At 38.8% G+C, this 17,087-nt stretch overlaps 1 protein-coding gene across 5 annotated transcripts in view; it reads right to left on the bottom strand.

Moving 5' to 3' along the window:
- cirbpb (cold inducible RNA binding protein b) overlaps nt 1-684 on the bottom strand; it is a 6,202-nt gene extending 5,518 nt beyond the window's left edge. For all 5 annotated transcript variants that reach the window (XR_001630409.1, XR_001630408.1, XM_016442672.1 and 2 more), the window contains exon 1: nt 583-684. The gene's annotated coding sequence lies outside the window, so the exon portion shown is untranslated. The remainder of the gene's footprint in view (nt 1-582) is intronic.
- Between the last annotated feature and the right edge of the window lie 16,403 nt (nt 685-17,087).

The raw sequence follows: 17,087 nt of genomic DNA, 5'->3' as shown, positions 1-17,087 counted from the left end.
ATTTTGCACGTAAAAACTCCGCCAATAAAAAAAGATCTGAAAAGACTAAACCAATTTATCGCGCGGCTTCACGCGCATCGTATTTTAAAGTGCGCAACAAGGAAGCGCCATTTTCTGCCCAACCCTTGTCTTCTCACAACGTGCTGCAGCCATTTTGCCACAAAGACACATTTCATCAAATAAAACCCCTTTGAATTCTATTTTCAGATCTTTATCGAGCTTACTTTTTAAATACCGTATGAAAAATAACGATTCGTTATTACATGCGCCACTTTTGTGAAAAGTGGGTCAGTAGAACTAGGTCACGAGGCGATTTATACGAGGAACAAAGAAACCTATAAAATACGACAGAAATAAATTTACACACTACATTCGACGAATTTGAAGTAAAACAGCTGTTATAATGCAAAATGCCAACAAAATGTTTTCTCATTAAAAAATATTAATACGCTAGTAGATCGAAAACCGTCTAAATACAACTAATGAACCACCATTGCAAACTATACATCAATATAATGCAACATCAGAACAAAACGTTTAATTTTAGACCAAAAACACTCGAGGAAGGGCTATATTTCTTACCTGTTTTTCTCGAACACAAAGAAACAGAGCAGAACGCGACGCCGGCTGCGGAAGAATAGAGCCTGCACAGAAAATGGCGCGAGTTTAAAGGCTCCACGTGACTGCAGATCTCGGAGGGCGTGTTCACATCGCGCCGCGTCACGGGGTTTTTACATGAATAAAGAATAGGCTACCTTTGTCGGACTTTGTGAGTAGCAAAGCTGTTTGTTTTCTTGCAATAAAAAAAGCCTACCTTTGTCACTGTGAATGTTAATTATGCTCTTACAGAAAAATACGATTTTATCTTCTATAAAGTTACTATTATATAATATTACATAAACATATTCATCGTTGCCATTTCATAAGCAAAAATGTGTTGTTGTTGTTTTCTATTTGTTGAAATATTTGAATAAAACTGAATAAGGTACTACAACATGTTTCTAAAATCCCATTAAACCTTTTATTTTTCTGTAGATGTAGGCCTATGCTACAATGCAATGCTCGATTATTCTAAATCATTATTCAAAAAGCATTAACTTATATTGCATAATCTGTGGTTATCGATTTTTTTAAATAGTGGTGACATTAGAGGTTGACAATATCAACATAAGCTCAGAAGACAAGGTCACTGAATTTATCTGCAGTGAAATTGTTTCACAATCTTACATTTTTGCAAGAAACACTACATAGCCTATATAAATACATTTGATGATCTTTTTAGGCTACTTTTCATGCGAAATTCGCTCTACATTATAATTAATGTTTCCTTTTGAGCACACGATTATACATCTGATTATATCTGTATAGCCTTATGAGGAACTGATTATAACCTGTTTTAAATCTCTATTGACCAAAACGTATATTCTTATCACGTGCAGATTAGTAAAAGGAGTCAAATGAATATGAAACATGGTTGTTTCTTCGTTAAAAAAACATGTTTTTGCAACATTTGCATGTTTGTGTAAGAACTATATTGAGAAGTTAAAAATTGTTAAACCGATTTTGCTCTCTGCTTTAATTAAAATACAATCTCTGAAAATGTGATTAGTTTTTAATTCTAAAACTGAAAATTGTGACAATTTAATTAGCATTAAATGCAGTTTTTACTGGCAAAATCAGCAAATATTCTACAAATAAGATACTGGCGTTGGTATTACTCATTAATGGCTCATCAAAGAATATCATTGTGCTTTCACTACATCACAATCACCCATCTATTACGCTCCATTTTAGCATTCTAAACAATGTAGCAGACTGAGGACCCCTGCGGGGCGGCGATGACCCCGCCCAGGAACAGTTGGATGCAGATTAGCGGCATGATTGTGGGGAGATGCTATTCATGGTTCTCTCTGCAGGACAATCGGGTAGTACTTCTAGATGTGCTAATGTAGGACAATCAACTACATCAGGATGCGTCGACTCAAGTGAACCGACATTCTATTGGAAATTAAACATTGCAAACAAACAAAGGAGGGCAACAATAAAGATATAAACTATATTAAACACTCAAGTTATGTCAGGTTTCGCATGGTCATGGAAAATGTGCAAATCTGTGGTAGGCTACAAATGCACCTTATCCACTCATGCAGAAAGCTAAAACTAGCATCTCTCAGAATTGTGCAGTGACCTGGATTAAGACACTTCTTCATCTACGAGGCAAGAGAAAGCAAGCAAGTGCAAGGGTGAACCAGCAGGGTTATAAATATCGTAGCCTCGGGACCTTGAGAACTGGCCTCCGCTTCAAACACCCACACATGCGCTTCCTGCACCTCACCACAACTTTCCATTTCTCGAACAAAGCCCGCCCCCTCCACTCAGCACGGCCAATATATGATACGGCATGCTTACATATCTAAAACAATACTAAAAATATAACTTCAATTACTACAATCGCAAAAAACCTCAGGCGTTGTACAACAATGCTGATAAAGGGGCTGCCATTGTAGATATCAGAAATCTATTGTTTTAATTGCAATTAGCTATTTGACCAGTGGAGGGCAGTAATTGCATACATCTCGGAATCTGTCTGACGCTGACGTCTCGAGTTTGAAATAGCTTGATCAGCATGTCTCCTATATACATGGAGCAGAATATGCATTTCTTAAATTTAAATGAGTTAAAATGTATATTTATATAATATAATATATAATGTATTACTATAAAATTATATATATGATAATGTTACATTAATAATAATAATTCACAATTGTATTTTAAATACACACACACATATATATAGACTATATATTACTAATATTTCTATATTAAAATATTGTTTTTATTCCAATAATTGATAACATATTTATGTATTATATTATGTAGATAATGTAATTATATAGTACATTGTTGCATTTATTTTTTATTTATTTAAGATATACATCTGAATATATATATGTTTATATATATATATATATATATATATATATATATATATAAACAATGAAACAATGCATTGGTAGGATTTTGGCTGGCATTTGTGTAAGCTCACATTTTGCAGCTTGTAAGGCGTGAGCTGTTGTTTTGTTTACAAGCTCAGTGTGGGGGTGGACGGCCGGTGGTTACTGGCTTTGTTGGTTGCACAGTAAGAGACTATGCCGTGCTAGCATATATCTTCATTCACATTGAAAACTTGGGTTACATAACATTCTGAGAATGAAATTTATGAGCATATCTGAGCACCAGACTCATGGCACTGACTCACATTTTATATCCGGAAAATCATTAAATCACTGGTGATTGCTGCTGTTGTGCCATTTCTTGGAAAAAGCAAGGACATTGCAACTTTTACAGAATGTTCATTGCACAAATTTATCAGTGTTGGTGGAGGATGACTTATAGCTGTGCTAGGTAAGGTTATATTTCAAACAGGACATTTTGATACTGTCAAGTTTATGCCCTGAACACCACCTGCAGAAGCATAATTCTCACACATTATTATTGGATGCGTGTGACTCACTCATGACAATGTGGTTGTGTATATATTCAGACACACCTATGACTCACCGCTTGCTTTCAGTCCAGACTATAGGCCCTATGTTCTATAAAAGCCTTTAAAGTCTTCCCTTCAGCATATGTTGTGTTTTGGATGCTGGTGTCCCTCTTAACCGGCAGGTTCAAAGCTATGCTAGTCCACCACTAATCAGCATGTTGGTCTTTTCAGAATAGGTTTGATTAAAATTGTGCCTATGTGTGAGTTCTGTATTCACACATTCTGTGAAAAAAAAAACATAATGAAACATAAACAAATAAAACAATACACAATATATAATATACAAATAGTATGTAATATAAACAAAATATATTTATTTATATACTTCAAATAAAATGAAAATAATTACACTACGCAACATAAATATATTAAATAAATATTATAGAATAGAATTAGGCCTAATAATGAAAAATATATAATCTAATGGATTTTTAATAGGATATTTATATTTATATATATATTATATCTAAATAAATCAAAATGTATTTGTGTATGTATGTCTATTAAATACATAATATATATTTAATATATAAATATAATAATTATATAATAAAAATATAAATACACAATTTAGATATATTGCATGCATAATATAGTATATAAATATATTAAAATAACGAAAATATATAATTGAATGAATTATAAATAGAAATATGTATATTTATTTATAGATAATACAACACAAATAAATATAAGTATTTGTGTGTGAGTATTAAAACACACACACACACACACACACCAGGGAAGTGCAACTACAACCCCATATCTACCATTGTAAAAGCTGATGGTATATTACTTTAAAGAAGTGACCTCGTTTCACACGATTACTTAATGTAACCGTCTCTGTAATAAGCCGTTGGGTGGAAGCTAATCATGTTCGCCAGTAAAATGTCCTTGATGGAAAATGCCACGATAGGGCATATTTGTCCAGCGATTACTCTCTTGTGCAGGTGTAACGCAGCAGTTGTGCGTCAGTTTCGCAGCCAAGCTCTAAATACCCTGCCATCTATAGAGAGGACAAGCCGTTCTGTTGTGTCCCTCTCCAGCTGAACATCATGTCTACCCGATCCCCCTATGAGAGACCCTCTAGCACCACTGAAGAAGAGGACGTGCTGGCCTGTTGTCATAGCAACTGGCCATACCTGCCACACGGGACGCGGCAAGCGGTGCCATCGCCGCGCGGCCGCCGCTTTATATAGTGGAAGCGTTTTGTGCAGTAGAGGCGCTGTTTGCGACGCGGTCTCGGGGCGGATGTTGCCACATTTATATTTACTAAAAGCTAAATAAAACATAACGGAACTTTTGTATATGTGTTATTTGCTATTTATCATTTCATGGGAATATGACTAGCGTAGTTTTCATGTCGTAGTTTAGACGCAGTTAACTATGACATTTTACACATAATTGTATTTCTACCTGGCAAACCGACTCGTAAACGCATGTTCTGGATTCGTTTTTAAGAGATTTTTCCTCGCAGTGAAAGTGAGCTATACTCGCGAGTCGCGACTGCCGCGTTCCGTGTGAAAACAGGGCCGTTCACACCAAGGTCAGGACGATATAACTATTCAGTTTTAATAATGGCTCTAATTCTATAAGTATACTAAAGTTCATATTCAGTCACGTGACCGGCTCGAAGACCTGGGGCAAGTTCAAGCTCAAACCGGTGTGCACCGTTTTAAGAACACAAAGAATGTCCTTCTCAGCTGTCATAGGTGCAACTCTTGCGTCATCAGAACAGGGTGTTCAACGCACCACCGTTTCCGTTTAAAAAACGTTTTGCACCGTTTTTGTCGGGGCTGAACGCAGCCCTGGAGGGCAAAACATCCATAGAACTGCAAGACAACCCTGTCAATTTTCCATCTGTTTCACAGCCGCAGATATTTAGATCACCTCTCAAAAGAATAAAACAAAGGTATGTGAACAAAATGCAAGTTTTGGCCATTTGCAATCCATATTAAGCACCCGCGGCAATATTTCAATCATTAAACAGTGCGACAAAACGTTGTTAAAACACTTAAAGTGCCTTAATATACTTGAAACAGTAATATTCTCTAAATTTATTATGCATAGTTTACATAAGCAAGCAGATGAGGCCGGAATATTAACGCAATCCGCTTAATGGTTCAGTGTTTTCCTTATAATGGCTTTCTATGGGAAACCGTTTAACGTGAAACTTTGCACATTGCGTTTATATTCTGGCTTCATCTGCTTGCCTGTACAAAATATACATAATCAATAATATGTTTACTGAATTTCCCCTTTTAATATCTGCGTTTTACTACATTACTACTTTAAACTGCGTAAAAATAACTGGCGGTCAGTGGAGCAAAGCTTCAGTTTGCCCTCCAGGTGGGCGTTCCTATAAGGGTGTGACGTCACGTGAAAACTATCAATTACAAGAAAATATCGTTCACGGAACGATTTTTTTTTCAGCTCACGAAGAACAAAAACATCCAGCCAATCAGATACGAGCATTAACGCGGCAAGCGATGCAGCGCGTGCTTTTGATAAACAGAACCGTCTGTTGGTTTGTGTGTGGACGCAAATATAGTTCTTGTTCTTGTTGTGAACCGGTCTTTACACAAATGAGGAACTTAAAATAAAATATGTAGGACATAAACGAAACAACATCTTAATATATAGCCTACAATCCGAAAAGAAAAACAAATAGTCAAACAATAACTAAAGCCACAGGATATGAGCCTGGAAGGGTGTTGGCTTGCTGTTGTGCGCTGTCGCTGAGGTGAGACCTGGGAAAGAGGCAGCTCGAGTCTTTCTGTATCCTGGCAAACAACGCTCGTTGCCGTGGGCGTGTACCGGCACTTGGTGATTGACGCACTTCCACTCCACCCTCCTTCCGCCGCCTCTAAAGGCTGTTACGCGAATCGCACAGGTCCTCCATTCATACAAGGTGAGCGCGCGGCTGATAGAACACGCCGCTGCCTTGGCAACCAACAGACATGGCGCGTAGTCATCATACATGAGGGAATGTTTATAATGAGCTGGTGACCTGACTGGAATTACAAACTTCCCAGGTAGTCATTATTTAAAGCAAACCCACTTACAGAATATACAGTCAAAGTCCCACTCACACAGGGGCGGATTAAGGTGGTCAGCTCTTTGTGTGAGGCCCCCCTTAATCATTATGCTTTACTGGAGAAATTTATTTAGTGCCATACATTGTCCACACGCAAATAGTAAGGTGAACTGGCATACACACACACATTGAGACAGCCAATCCTACAGTGTTTCCTCTACATTCCCAGTGTCTCCACAAGATTTTGTGAGACTGTGATGGGTGCACATTGGTTCCTCTAGTCTAGGGGGTTCTGTGGGTATAAGAAAATTTTGTTCATTTTAAATTTAAATGCATAAATCTGGTGCATTTTGAGAGCAGAATGAAGTGACTAGATCAGGGCTGCCCAAACTAGGTCCTGGAGGGCCGGTGTCCTGCAGAGTTTAGCTCCAACTTGCCTCAACACACCTGCCTTTAAGTTTCTAGTATGCCTAGTAAGAGCTTGATTAGCTGGTTCAGGTGTGTTTAATTGGGGTTGGAGCTAAACCCTTCAGCACACCGGCCCTCCAGGACCGAGTTTGGGCAGCCCTGGACTAGATCAATGAAGAAATATGTGCTCTTTCTTAGTAGTAATTTATTTATTGGTTGCATAGATGTGAATGTGATGGTAGGGAACAATTTACACTATATAAATTCTTATAAAAGCTACAAATGACATTCTGTCAAGAGCAAGGAGTGATTTTTCTCCTCGTCTTTTGTTGTTTGATTATCATTAATGCCAACACTTAACTCAAGACACGAGACGAGACACAAGATTTTTACACATTTAAAAAAAAAGATTCTCAATAACCAAATGCATGACAAAAAATTAATTTAAGTAATCATCTTGTAATAAATGTAATTTCAGTTCTACTTTCTGAGTATGAATTATCATATGCAGTAAAAAAAACAACACTCAAGCACTGTAAAAGGGTTTTTCAACTGACTGGCTTCTCTCCTGTATGATTTCATCTGAGTCTCTTCAGACCTTAGAACTGTACATGAATTATGAGCTTCTAGAACATCTGACCTCCTAACTGAACTCCTTTTCACAAATTTAACATAGAAATAAAAACAGTATAAATAATAAAAAATAAACAAGTCATATTAAGTGTGAGCAATAAGTGCTCTCTCTCTATTCAAAGTGCAAATAGAGACCAATTTTTTCAAGCAAGATGCAGAGCTATAGACAACTACAAAACCTATTATAGCCGACATACCAATAACAGCCTAGATATGCCCTGCGTTCCATTCGGAAGGGCTCATCCCTACGCCCTAATCCCTTCAAAAGGTTTACCCTCCGGAGTGAGAGCTTCGAAGGGTTGAAGGGTGTAGGGGACCAAACAACTGTTTCTTGAAGTGCCCTTCTGCGTCATTATCCCATGCCCACGGAGGCGCCGTCATCATGCAAAGAATCTGCGCAAAGGATCACGGGAGCCCGAAGTGTCCATTGGTTGTAACCGTCGAAATCCTTCATTCCGAAGGACCCTTTGAAGTTTTGCCAGTTTTGAGCACTTCGGTATGGAACGACCCTTCAATATGGCGGCCATGATTGTTTTCACTCCGAAGTGCCCTTCGGAGGGCGATATATCCCGTTTGGAACGCACCGATGTTATGTAGCCTAATTTGCGCGCATTGGGAGTCGCTCTCAAAACGTGGGGTATTGAAATCGCTTTTGAATGCGAGTGCGTGTTTTATTTTCAATTTCGATTTAACGATCGCTGGAACTCTCGGCGGTGTTGTCAGACGCTCTGCAACGAATCCTCCTTTGATGTTTCTTATGGGCCAATGAGGGTCTTTTTTGTTTGCACTGAAGAAAATTTTAAATAATAAAAAAATAGTCCGGCCAATCCGAAGCCCCTGCACACGTAGGTCCCCTAGGCTGCAGCCTAGGCAAGCCTGTGCGTTAATCCGCGCCTGCACTCACAAATAGCAAATATGGCGTAGAGGAATAAATAACACGGTGTAAATATTAAAAATACTAAACAAATATGAAAGACCAGAGGAGGAGGATAAACAATAGAGGGGAAGATTAAACATTTGAATTCCCTTGTCAAACACAATTTGCTTTGGGCGATTTGAAGCATATGTACATGACTGACAGACGCTGATGGAAACCAACTTTGCCCATCAGCTAATGCGTTGCATATTATAATTTTGTTTGTGTTCATTGCCTTCCTGCAGGTTGTAAGACTAATTAGACTTTTACGAGCCAATTATACACTAGCTGATGCCAATGAAACATTCCTGTTTTCATGTCTGCCCTCCTCTCTCTCAGTGCTCAAAGAGTTGCTGATCCTCACGTTGATGGACGCAATATTAATCAAGTATTTACTGAAAGGCTTTCAAGATGTGTGCACCTCAGAGAATGATAATATGATGAAAGCTGCTTTGATGTCAGGAGATGGTTGATAATTTACCTGGGGTGGAGGGGTAGGAAAAAAAAAACATTAAAATCCTGACAGAGGTATTTTAAAGATTCATATTTCTCACCTATGCTGAATGTCAGGAAACCTGTCAAGAACATGTTTGGGTCATATTTCAATCCAAAATCAAAAGAAAGAAAAAGAGAAATCTTTTTTGCTTTTTTTGCAGTTGCTGGCTTATTCTCATTACCGTAATGCAACAGAAATCTTTCTCATTATTGTAATGCAAATAATAATAATAATACACTTAAATAGCAAATTATTTATAAATCATGTCAGTATTTGTTAATCTTGTTAAACATATTTATTACTACATTGTTAGGTATTCATAAATCATATTAGTAGTTGTTAATCTCACTATCATTATGCAAAGAAAAATATGTCATTAAATAATACATTACTTAAAATTGGAAAGTATTTGTTAATCTTGATGTCATTAATACAACTAAATATATATGTGTATATATATATATATTAGGCTATTATATAAGTTGTTAGTTCATGTAAATAAAACCTTTTATTAAAACTTTTTTTTTTTACTCTAAAAAATAAATAAATAAAAATAAATACCACAAACTTATAATGGTAATGAGAATAGGAGGGGTAAATGTGCTTAAATGTCATGAAATGTCAAAATGCAAAAATCTTAATAGTCCAAAAAACAGACCTTGGTTGTTGTTTTTTTCATGAAATATTATTTCCATTTTTTCCTTTTAATTTTGCCATGAAATGTCACCATGACATGTTTCATGTTTTCCTGAGAGTCACCCACTTGAGTCGTCATTCAGGCAAACACACAAATGTGCAATTATCTCTTTGTCACTTCAGTAGTTACACAATATTTACCAAACCTGACTTGCTGACCATGTTTGGCAAACGGCATGAACAGAGACATCAGTGTGCTTCAGTTCTCTGGAAATGATTAAATGCATGCAAGACATTTTGAGAGAAATATAAATGGTTACGGAATTATAAATAGACCCTGTCCTGATTTGATCCAACACCTTTTCTTCGATTTAGATAATTAGGCTGTGTGAATCATAATGTTGCACTGTCCCTTTGGATGAGCTGTCTGAGTGAAGAGGCATGTAGAGGTGTGTGTGTGTGTGTGTGTGCATGTATCATATCTGTGTGGGCTCTAATGTGTGAGCTGAGGGAGAGAAAATGGTGTAAAATGGACAACCGCAAACAAGCCAAAAACGCAAAAAGCTTTTTATTTGTAGAGCTCGGAGGATCAAGTGCATTACGTACATGTGTATTTCTTGTACATGTGTGAGTCCGCGGCCAAACAAATGCATGTGTATTGCACCAGCCCATGTGGGTGTGTGCTGTTTTAGTAGGAGCTGAATCGATAACCTGAGGGCAGGGAGTGGAGACGCACAAGGATATGCAATTCTCGGGTCGCCCACCTCTTCCTGTCCTGCCCCCTCACCAGCATCCCACAGACCAGCTCGGCCTCTAAAAAACCTGTTTGATTGGGGGAGAGGAAATGAAACCAAACAAACATGTGATGAAATAAATAGACGGAGAGGTGCAAAGTGGCCGTAAATCAAGGAAGGTTTGATGGGAAATGCAGGGTGACACACACACTGACACCTTGGCACAACAACACCGCCTTGTTTGCAAACCCTCCTGTATTGCCTAACAATCCCGAATTAATTTTTGATTCACTGCCATTGTTCTGTGCACAATAAGATAATGCGCTTGAGCCAGCACCCTGAGCCCATAACAAACGTCTGCCGTGAATTTGATTTGCGCAATGTAACAATGCCACATTTTTGACTTGATGTAGTGCTTCTCATGCATTCGGATTGCACCCAGATTTGTAAAATGAACCGACTTCCTGTGCTACAAGTAGCCTACCTTGTATAGCTCTTTTGAGGAAATCACCAAGTAAGCATTTCTCAACCGGTGGGTCATGACACAAAAATGGGTCGCGAATAATACAAAATGCAACTAATCAGATAATTTCGCATGATTTAACTTTTGAAAGAGATGAGATGGTTCCTATGTCAAATCAACATCAAAATGACTGTATTTTGGTGTACAGTCATCTAGCTATAGCCAAATGCCAAATAAACAGAGCCATAAATTGGAAACCATAAATATAATGCAACATAAAATAAAATAAAATGTGACCCGAAAGTACAGATGTAAATAACACTTCCCCTGTAATTACAAATCAAAGAAGATGGGTATTTACTATTCAAACCGAACATTAATTCTTGCGTGACGCATTCTAATGGTGAAATAGTGCTTGATCTTACCAGTAGCTAAACATCTGACAATTAAGACAGAAATGTTAAAAGAAATGTGCAAAAGATATGCAGTGGTGCAAATTACTTGATTTTTTTTTGGTCAATTTTTGCAGTTTTTTATGTAATTAGTAATTAAATTAGTTTTGTCTGCCCCAATGTTCAATACCGGGTTAGGGCCTTGATATAATATATCCATCAACACATACTGTACTGTGCATTGGACCACTAAAGTTCTCTAAGGACATTGCAGTGGCAAAAACACACCAGTAGGGGTCTCCCACTGATCAGCTCACCTCTAGGGCCTGAGAAAAGGACTAAGGCCTCTTGAGTAGAGTAGCTGATCCAGCAGAGGACAGCTGTCTAGGGCAAGTTTTTCCCATGGTAGGGCCTTCAAACCACCTCAGATACCTCACACGGTAGCCCTCATTCTGGTAAAGACCCCCCCTCAACCCCCTTCATAGTGTACTAGTCATTCCTTCATCTGCCCCCTTTGGACTCACACATGCCCCTTCAACCTTCCACCCACTCACAAAAGAATGCTGGGAGAGGGAGGAGACCGGGAATACCATGCAAAAAGGTTGGAAGAAAATGACGATAAAAGAAAAATAAAGACGGGACCAAAGAGGAGGAAAAAATGCAGAAGAGGGAAAAAGGGAGTTTGAAGTCATGGAACAAACGCTAGATCCCCGTTCTGTGCCTCATGCAGCACTCAAGCTTGTTTTGTCATGCGCCGAATGGACCCTCAGGTCATGCTGCATGCCTTCACAGCGCGCACACATGGGCTTTTGTCTGCAGATGGAAAACGGCATCAGTGCACTCACTGGAAGGAGTTCATAATATATGTTCATATATATATGCATCAATATATGCATTCAGAACATTCCTTTGATGTCAAGCGAGTTATGAATCATTTCAAAACCAAGTATTGTATTACGCCTCGAATGAACATTTCACCTTGATCAAACTTGGTAAACAGAAAATGAGGAGATAATCCACAATCATAAAAGCACTTCAAACTAATAAATATAAAATCACTTTTGCTACTGTGGTAAAGCACTTTTAAGTTGCATCTACTAAATCAGGGTTGCTCAAACTTTTTCAAACCAAGGACCCCTTTTATAGCCAAAAATTGTTCATGGACCCTGAACCCCAAACATACAGTCACCTAAAGCATTGCAAATGACATAATCAAAGCAGTCTGCCCACACTGTCATATAACATTTCCAAATGTTTATTCATTCTCACTCCCTATGCAATCTTGTCACTTACGCTACTTTAGTTGCTTGAAACTAAAAGTTTCTAGTTTCATTACTAAAAGTAGGCCCTAATACAGCAATTCATCTCAGGACTGACTGGTTTGGTTCAAGGCTTAAAACTCTTTAATGAACTATTTTTTAAATGTCCAGGGGGAAAAAATTAATGGAGAAAGTACTTTCAGAACACAGGCGGCAGAAAAAGAGTAATTGTTTTACAGTGAGATTTAAGCACTATGCATCCTTATTCATACAAAAATGTTTACCTTTAAAATAGCATAAGATATTAAGATTTGTGAACATTTCAATATTTTCTTCTCCCACTTGTTTTTTTTTCCACTTGTTTCAAGCATACACCTCTACTAAATATTATTCTCTAACAGCCATTTTTGCAGCCTTGTTATTGCAATGATTGAAATTCAGTCCTCATTGACATTCAGTACAACCTTAAAGCTCAAGGAACTCTGGGAATGTCTATGTGACGAGTGGTGTGGAGCCGAGAGCCGTGGGAACGGAGCGAGGCCGGTGGAGTAAGTGATAATGCACGACACCTGCGCCACTCACCGGTCTCGAGTCCCACGGAGGAGCTCCGGAAGGATAAAAGGAGGAGTGACGACAGTGCAAGACGAGAGAGGACCAGGCCTGGACTTTATTTTGTGTTTTGGTTCTGTTTGTCTGTTTGGTTCGCGATATTTTGTGTTTGTTTATTTTATTATTAAAGTTTTGTTTGATTGTTCACCGGTTCCCGCCTCCTTCGTCCCGATCTACGAACTGTATTACAGTCTTAAATAATTTGTATCCTGCCAGCGCTGTGTATGAATGATTTTCCGTCAAGAAATACTAAGGAATGGCCATATTTGATATGCAAGGCTGGTGATTTCCAAATGGGATGCACAGAACCTTGAACACACACACACTCTTATCTAACCCAGTTGGGCATGCAATATAAGGGTTCGGCTCTGTGTGGGAGTCATTTGAACTCAGTCCACACAAGCCAGGGCAGGTGGTGTTGACAGAGGACATGATGAACCCTCTTTAGGCACAGGTGGCCTGGAGCAAGGCCTCTCCTCTCTGAGGTATCCTACAAAATAGAGGTGAAACATGCAGGCATTACTATTTCAAGCAAAGTACAGACTGCTCTAGGACGTTCCATGCCAGTAATCCATGTGGTGGGCAGGGTAGCCCACCAAAATTTTGTCTCCACTTTCCTGCCTGTGAGTCAGTCAACATATAATTTAGCCCTATAAGTCAGCAATGAGCATTCAACCAAAAGATTCAGTCATTATCTACTCACCCTCTTGTCATTCCAAACCCATATGCTGTTATATATATGTAAATCTTTGTCAGTGTGAACACCTCTTAATGGGAAAGAGTCAAGAATCTTTAGCATTTTAACATCTTTAGTATAAGACAAAGAACCTTCAGCATTTTAGCATCTTTAACACAAGTCATCTAAAGAACCTTTAACATTTTAACATATTTAGCACAGGACACCAAAAGAACCTTTAGCATTTTAACATTTTTAACAAAATACACCCAAATAACCTTTAGCACTTTAGTATTTAGCACAAAACATAAAAAGAACCTTTAACATTTTTGTATCTTTAACACAAAATATCAAATGAAAATAATCTTTAACATTTTAACATCTTCAGTAATTTTAGCATCTTTAGCACAAGATGTCAACAGAACTTTTACAATTTTAGCATCTTAAGGACAAGATATCAAAAGAACTTTTAGCATCAGCATCTTTAACAAAAGACACTAAAATAAACTAGCATTCTAGCATCTTTAGCACAGGACATCAAAAGAAAAGAACCTTTTGCATTTTAGCATTTTAGGGTGATGTAGACCTAAGCACATCCAGAATCTTGTTTCACAGTTGTAGTTATATTTGAAAAACAAACGTCCACACTGAAAATCTGAGATTCAAACCTGGAAATAAACAAAGAAACATTATAGCTAAAAAATTGTACACTGTGATTCTACACTATTTCTAGGTCACTAATCAAGTAAGCAAAATTGGGACAAATTAACTTCTAACTGTCATGCTGATATTATAATTTGTAATAAAAATGTATTAAATTAGAAAAATCCTAAATGAACATTAATTTGGTTAAGAGCACTAATATCGGACTAACTGTAAGTTCACTGTCTTCTGTATCCTTATCATCCTCCTTTCCTCTGCTTTAATACGACATAACAATGAGTCAAAGCTAAGCTGGCAAAACACACGCTGAGCCCTTGATTAACATCAAGCACATAAATCCATGTTTCGAGAGAGCCTATTTTTCCCACTCACTTCATGCCTACTCAAACCGAAAGTACCTTTAAGGACTGTATGCGTCTCTTTGGCGGAGGCCGGACGCCTCAGCCAGACACTGGCTTTCAAAAAACAGGCGACGCCGGTTAACGAGGGGAGAGAGAGGGAGCATCGTTCCATTTAGAGCGGAGAGCACTGGGTGTAGGCGGGATGGTGGTGCATGGGCGTTTCTGTGCAAAGGGCAACGTCTGTGCGGAGCCGATTCAGCGGCCCTGAGCCTTGTCACCTTTGAGCCGGACACTCACTGTGGCTGCCTCCCACTCCCCATTCGTGACCCCCCCTGTTTTCACACTCCAACTCGGGCGCTGAATGTGTGTGGCTGTACTTAACCGCCCCCAGAGAGGCTGCTGGAATCAGTATGTATGTCTGGCTGGGCGAGAATCTGATTGAACTCGAGACACTTACAATTGCTGTAATTGTTGGTGCATTTTAGCTTTAGGCCGTTTATACACTAGACTTTGTCTTGGTTTTTAGGCACCCAAGGTTTGGCTCATCTGAACCCTCCTATGGTTTGCAATTGATATGAAAGTGATTGGCACAAACTTGTGGAAATGATGACGTACAGTTTTCACCATCGCAATCTCACGGTCAGCCTTATTATACTATAAAACACTCTCAAAGCTGCTTGTATCTGGATAAATTGCCTTTGGAGAGTAGCTTGCATTCTTTCTTGCTGCCACAGTGTAAAGTTTTGGTGGTAAATCAAAAGGCACATTACTTTAATACCGCTACTCTAACAGTGATATTCATGCTGTGATGCTGACATATCACGGTTTGGACTGTAATGATAATATGAAAAGAGGTCTGCGGGGGAAGAGGGAGTGAGGCAGAACTGAGCACTCGTTCGGACCAACCAACTGAACCAAGTGTGAAACTCTCACGTGTGAACAGCGTGTGGTTACACACTTGAGAAGGTCACGGCGTGGTTTCTGCATATTTAAAGGTGGCCCAATGACCTTCTAGTATAAAGTTTTGGTTCCCAAATCAATTTTGCTTAAGTATAATATTCCATTGGCAGGTTTTAAAGAAAAAGGAGTTTGGGAAACATTGCACAATGGGAAGCAACCAAGACCTAGGATCAGTTAGAACTCTATGACCCTTTTTTTTACTGAGCATGAATTATGCAACAGGTCTGCAGACAATGACATTTGAATGTGCTGGCTGTCTGAGGCAGCACGCACGTGTATGTGATGGAAAAAGATGACCTTCTCGATAGGGGCACTGCTAATTCACGTTCTGGAATCCTGCTAGCTGCTAAAACTTGTCTATTTAAGCATCGTAATTAGTCACAAATGTCTTAAAAAGTAAAACCTGCTTTTTTGAAAGTCTGTTATCACTCAGAACTTTACAAAAACCAACCATAGACGCTCTGAACAACTTATCATGAACGAACAATAAGAAAGAATAAAGCAAGCTCCAAAATGTCATTTCACAAAGGCTGCTCTTGTGTTGTGCACTCAGAAAGTCAAATTGTCCTTTCTATCTTTAACTGCCTGACTTTAATTTCCAAGTTTGAAACCTTAAATGGCAAAATAGCAGTAAAAAGGAATTTTTGCATGCTTAAATGTCATTCTTAAACTTGGTGAGTGCGCACTTCCAGTACGACGTCCGTGTAAACATGGCACGTCAGCGTAGAAGAATGCAGGGCTGCACAAGGCCCTGGGGACGAGGCCAGGGGGCAAAGGAGTAGGAGGAAGTCTGTCAAACAGAAGAGGGGGTGTAGTGCCTGTGGGCAGAAAGAGAGAACGAAGGGGGAGGAACGCAGTGGAGTGAAGTGGTAGCCTCGAAAGAAAGAAAGAAATGAGAAAAAGAAAAGAATCCAAGTGAAGGTTGAGGAAGAGGCCCTAAACTTCAAAAGCCAGGAGAGGTAGAGCCACTTTAATTATTCAGTTGTGGTGCCCTGCTGAAAACATTTAAAGGAGACCTTCAGCAGATCCCGGTCAAGCCCTTTGCTGGCCATGATGCCGGAGCTTGGGAAATGCAGGCATTCTGCAAAAGTACATGACCTTGTGCATGAAAAGGCCTGTTGGTCCATTCCAGATGCACTGGTTTAGACCTTACGGACAAATAGTGAGCTCTTCATGGGAAGGTCAGAATCATGAACTTTGACGGTCAAGATTCTGTGCCAGTTTTCGAATATGAAGGCTTCTCAGTTCCCTTTGCCTGGAATATTACAGTGTCTAATATTAACTAGAACTAACTAGAACACAAAGTTTTGACGC

Source organism: Sinocyclocheilus anshuiensis, unplaced genomic scaffold (genome assembly GCF_001515605.1).
Source record: "Sinocyclocheilus anshuiensis isolate Anshui unplaced genomic scaffold, SAMN03320099.WGS_v1.1 scaffold735, whole genome shotgun sequence".
NCBI classification, from domain to species: domain Eukaryota; kingdom Metazoa; phylum Chordata; class Actinopteri; order Cypriniformes; family Cyprinidae; genus Sinocyclocheilus; species Sinocyclocheilus anshuiensis.
The sequence above is the reverse complement of the archived record's forward strand: the minus strand, read 5'-3'. Positions and strand labels throughout refer to the sequence as shown.